Source organism: Arctopsyche grandis, unplaced genomic scaffold (assembly GCF_051622035.1).
Source record: "Arctopsyche grandis isolate Sample6627 unplaced genomic scaffold, ASM5162203v2 HiC_scaffold_23, whole genome shotgun sequence".
NCBI lineage: Eukaryota > Metazoa > Arthropoda > Insecta > Trichoptera > Hydropsychidae > Arctopsyche > Arctopsyche grandis.
In genome coordinates, this window is record NW_027518431.1 from 896,997 (window position 1) to 903,690 (window position 6,694).

Sequence of the window (6,694 nt, forward strand, 5' to 3'; positions counted from 1 at the left end):
CAAACCTCACCCATCTGAACCTAACCATCACCAAAATCGAATAAATGGACATTGCCAAAATATCCACAAAACGTTCTTATCTCACTATACCTTATCCAACCTAACCTAACCATCACCGAAAATATAGAATTCGACATTGCCAAAATATCCACAAAAAGTTCTTATCCTACCAAACCTCACCCATCTGAACCTAACCATCACCGAAATCAAAGAATTCGACATTGCCAAAATATCCACAAAACGTGCTTTCCTCACAATACCTAACCTAACCTAACCTAACCATCACCGAAGTCAGAGAATTCAACATTGCCAAAATATCCACAAAAAGTTCATACCCCACCAAACCTCACCCATCTGAACCTAACCATCACCAAAATCGAATAAATGGACATTGCCAAAATATCCACAAAACGTGCTTATCTCACTAAACCTTATCCAACCTAACCTAACAATCACCGAAAATAGAGAATTCGACATTGCCAAAATATCCACAAAAAGTTCTTATCCTACCAAACCTCACCCATCTGAACCTAACCATCACCGAAATCAAAGAATTGGACATTAATAAAATATCCACAAAACGTGCTTACCTCACAATACCTAACCCAACCTAACCTAACTATCACCGAAGTCAGAGAATTCGACATTGCCAAAATATCCACAAAAAGTTCTTATCCTACCAAACCTCACCCATCTGAACCTAACCATCCCCGAAACAAAGAATTGGACATTAATAAAATATCCACAAAACGTGCTTACCTCACAATACCTAACCCAACCTAACCTAACTATCACCGAAGTCAGAGAATTCGACATTGCCAAAATATCCACAAAAAGTTCTAATCCTACCAAACCTCACCCATCTGAACCTAACCATCACCGAAATCAAAGAATTCGACATTGCCAAAATATCCACAAAACGTGCTTTCCTCACAATACCTAACCTAACCTAACCTAACCATCACCGAAGTCAGAGAATTCAACATTGCCAAAATATCCACAAAAAGTTCATACCCCACCAAACCTCACCCATCTGAACCTAACCATCACCAAAATCGAATAAATGGACATTGCCAAAATATCCACAAAACGTGCTTATCTCACTATACCTTATCCAACCTAACCTAACCATCACCGAAAATATAGAATTCGACATTGCCAAAATATCCACAAAAAGTTCTTATCCTACCAAACCTCACCCATCTGAACCTAACCATCACCGAAATCAAAGAATTCGACATTGCCAAAATATCCACAAAACGTGCTTACCTCACAATACCTAACCTAACCTAACCTAACCTAACCTAACCTAACCATCACCGAAGTCAGAGAATTCAACATTGCCAAAATATCCACAAAAAGTTCTTATCCTACCAAACCTTACCCATCTGAACCTAACCATCACCGAAATCAAAGAAATGGACATTGCGAAAATATCCACAAAACGTCCTTACCACACAATACCTAACCCAACCTAACCTAACCATCACCGAAGTCAGAGAATTCAACATTGCCAAAATATCCACAAAAAGTTCATACCCCACCAAACCTCACCCATCTGAACCTAACCATCACTGAAATCGAATAAATGGACATTAATCAAATATCCACAAAACGTGCTTACCTCACAATACCTAACCCAACCTAACCTAACTATCACCGAAGTCAGAGAATTCGACATTGCCAAAATATCCACAAAAAGTTCTTATCCTACCAAACCTCACCCATCTGAACCTAACCATCACCGAAATCAAAGAATTCGACATTGCCAAAATATCCACAAAACGTGCTTTCCTCACAATACCTAACCTCACCTAACCTAACCATCACCGAAGTCAGAGAATTCGACATTGCCAAAATATCCACAAAAAGTTCTTATCCTACAAAACTCACCCATCTGAACCTAACCATCACCGAAATCAAAGAATTGGACATTGATTCATAATCCACAAAACGTTTTTACCTCACAATACCTAACCCAACCTAACCTAAATATCACCGAAGTCAGAGAATTCATTATTGCCAAAATATCCACAAAAAGTTCATACCCCACCAAACTTCACCCATCTGAACCTAACAATCACCAATATCAAAGAATTTGACATTGCAAAAATATCCACAAAACGTGCTTACCTCACAATACCTAACCCAACCTAACCTTACCATCACCGAAGTCAGAGAATTCGACATTGCCAAAATATCCACAAAAAGTTCTTATCCTACCAATCCTTACCCATCTGAACCTAACCATCACCGAAATCAAAGAAATGGACATTGCGAAAATATCCACAAAACGTCCTTACCACACAATACCTAACCCAAACTTACCTAACCATCACCGAAGTCAGAGAATTCGACATTGCCAAAATATCCACAAAAAGTTCTTATCCTACAAAACTCACCCATCTGAACCTAACCATCACCGAAATCAAAGAATTGGACATTGATTCATAATCCACAAAACGTTTTTACCTCACAATACCTAACCCAACCTAACCTAACTATCACCAAAGTCAGAGAATTCATTATTGCCAAAATATCCACAAAAAGTTCATACCCCACCAAACCTCACCCATCTGAACCTAACCATCACCAAAATCGAATAAATGGACATTGCCAAAATATCCACAAAACGTGCTTATCTCACTATACCTTATCCAACCTAACCTTACCATAACCGAAAATAGAGAATTCGACATTGCCAAAATATCCACAAAAAGTTCTTATCCTACCAAACCTCACCCATCTGAACCTAACCATCACCGAAATCAAAGAATTGGACATTAATAAAATATCCACAAAACGTGTTTACCTCACAATACCTAACCCAACCTAACCTAACCATCACCGAAGTCAGAGAATTCGACATTGCCAAAATATCCACAAAAAGTTCTTATCCTACCAAACTTCACCCATCTGAACCTAACAATCACCAATATCAAAGAATTGGACATTGCAAAAATATCCACAAAACGTGCTTACCTCACAATACCTAACCCAACCTAACCTAACCATCACCGAAGTCAGAGAATTCGACATTGCCAAAATATCCACAAAAAGTTCTTATCCTACCAAACCTTACCCATCTGAACCTAACCATCACCGAAATCAAAGAAATGGACATTGCGAAAATATCCACAAAACGTCCTTACCAGACAATACCTAACCCAACCTTACCTAACCATCACCGAAGTCAGAGAATTCGACATTGCCAAAATATCCACAAAAAGTTCTCATCATACCAAACCTCACCCATCTGAACCTAACCATCACCGAAATCAAAGAATTGGACATTGATTAATAATCCACAAAACGTTTTTACCTCACAATACCTAACCCAACCTAACCTAACCATCACCGAAGTCAGAGAATTCGACATTGCCAAAATATCCACAAAAAGTTCTTATCATACCAAACCTCACCCATCTGAACCTAACCATCACCGAAATCAAAGAATTGGACATTAATAAAATATCCACAAAACGTGCTTACCTCACAATACCTAACCCAACCAAACCTAACCATCACCGAAGTAAGAGAATTCGACATTGCCAAAATATCCACAAAAAGTTCTTATCCTACCAAACCTCACCCATCTGAACCTAACCATCACCGAAATCAAAGAATTGGACATTAATAAAATATCCACAAAACGTGCTTACCTCACAATACCTAGCCCAACCTAACCTTACTATCACCGAAGTCAGAGAATTCGACATTGCCAAAATATCCACAAAAAGTTCTTATCCTACCAAACCTCACCCATCTGTACCTAACCATCAACGAAATCAAAGAAATGGACATTGCGAAAATATCCACAAAACGTCCTTACCACACAAAACCTAACCCAACCTTACCTAACCATCACCGAAGTCAGAGAATTCGACATTGCCAAAATATCCACAAAAAGTTCTTATCCTACAAAACTCACCCATCTGAACCTAACCATCACCGAAATCAAAGAATTGGACATTGATTCATAATCCACAAAACGTTTTTACCTCACAATACCTAACCCAACCTAACCTAACTATCACCGAAGTCAGAGAATTCATTATTGCCAAAATATCCACAAAAAGTTCATTCCCCACCAAACCTCACCCATCTGAACCTAACCATCACCAAAATCGAATAAATGGACATTGCCAAAATATCCACAAAACGTGCTTATCTCACTATACCTTATCCAACCTAACCTAACCATCACCGAAAATAGAGAATTCGACATTGCCAAAATATCCACAAAAAGTTCTTATCCTACCAAACCTCACCCATCTGAACCTAACCATCACCGAAATCAAAGAATTGGACATTAATAAAATATCCACAAAACGTGCTTACCTCACAATACCTAACCCAACCTAACCTAACCATCACCGAAGTCAGAGAATTCGACATTGCCAAAATATCCACAAAAAGTTCTTATCCTACCAAACTTCACCCATCTGAACCTAACAATCACCAATATCAAAGAATTGGACATTGCAAAAATATCCACAAAACGTGCTTACCTCACAATACCTAACCCAACCTAACCTTACCATCACCGAAGTCAGAGAATTCGACATTGCCAAAATATCCACAAAAAGTTCTTATCCTACCAAACCTTACCCATCTGAACCTAACCATCACCGAAATCAAAGAAATGGACATTGCGAAAATATCCACAAAACGTCCTTACCACACAATACCTAACCCAACCTTACCTAACCATCACCGAAGTCAGAGAATTCGACATTGCCAAAATATCTACAAAAAGTTCTCATCATACCAAACCTCACCCATCTGAACCTAACCATCACCGAAATCAAAGAATTGGACATTGATTAATAATCCACAAAACGTTTTTACCTCACAATACCTAACCCAACCTAACCTAACCATCACCGAAGTCAGAGAATTCGACATTGCCAAAATATCCACAAAAAGTTCTTATCATACCAAACCTCACCCATCTGAACCTAACCATCACCGAAATCAAAGAATTGGACATTAATAAAATATCCACAAAACGTGCTTACCTCACAATACCTAACCCAACCAAACCTTACCATCACCGAAGTAAGAGAATTCGACATTGCCAAAATATCCACAAAAAGTTCTTATCCTACCAAACCTCACCCATCTGAACCTAACCATCACCGAAATCAAAGAATTGGACATTAATAAAATATCCACAAAACGTGCTTACCTCACAATACCTAGCCCAACCTAACCTTACTATCACCGAAGTCAGAGAATTCGACATTGCCAAAATATCCACAAAAAGTTCTTATCCTACCAAACCTCACCCATCTGAACCTAACCATCACCGAAATCAAAGAATTGGACATTGCCAAAATATCCACAAAACGTGCTTACCTCACAATACCTAACCCAACCTAACCTCACCATCACCGAAGTCAGAGAATTCGACATTGCCAAAATATCCACAAAAAGTTCTTATCCTACCAAACCTCACCCATCTGAACCTAACCATCACCGAAATCAAAGAAATGGACATTGCGAAAATATCCACAAAACGTCCTTACCACACAATACCTAACCCAACCTTACCTAACCATCACCGAAGTCAGAGAATTCGACATTGCCAAAATATCCACAAAAAGTTCTCATCATACCAAACCTCACCCATCTGAACCTAACCATCACCGAAATCAAAGAATTGGACATTGATTAATAATCCACAAAACGTTTTTACCTCACAATACCTAACCCAACCTAACCTAACCATCACCGAAGTCAGAGAATTCGACATTGCCAAAATATCCACAAAAAGTTCTTATCATACCAAACCTCACCCATCTGAACCTAACCATCACCGAAATCAAAGAATTGGACATTAATAAAATTACCACAAAACGTGCTTACCTCACAATACCTAACCCAACCAAACCTTACCATCACCGAAGTAAGAGAATTCGACATTGCCAAAATATCCACAAAAAGTTCTTATCCTACCAAACCTCACCCATCTGAACCTAACCATCACCGAAATCAAAGAATTGGACATTAATAAAATATCCACAAAACGTGCTTACCTCACAATACCTAACCCAACCTAACCTAACTATCACCGAAGTCAGAGAATTCAACATTGCCAAAATATCCACAAAAAGTTCATACCCCACCAAACCTCACCCATCTGAACCTAACCATCACTAAAATCGAATAAATGGACATTGCCAAAATATCCACAAAACGTGCTTATCTCACTATAACTTATCCAACCTAACCTAACCATCACCGAAAATAGAGAATTCGACATTGCCAAAATATCCACAAAAAGTTCTTATCCTACCAAACCTCACCCATCTGAACCTAACCATCACCGAAATCAAAGAATTGGACATGAATAAAATATCCACAAAACGTGCTTACCTCACAATACCTAACCCAACCTAACCTTACCGTCACCGAAGTCAGAGAATTCGACATTGCCAAAATATCCACAAAAAGTTCTTATCCTACCAAACTTCACCCATCTGAACCTAACAATCACCAATATCAAAGAATTGGACATTGCAAAAATATCCACAAAACGTGCTTACCTCACAATACCTAACCCAACTTAACCTAACCATCACCGAAGTCAGAGAATTCGACATTGCCAAAATATCCACAAAAAGTTCATACCCCACCAAACCTCACCCATCTGAACCTAACCATCACCGAAATCGAAGAAATGGACATT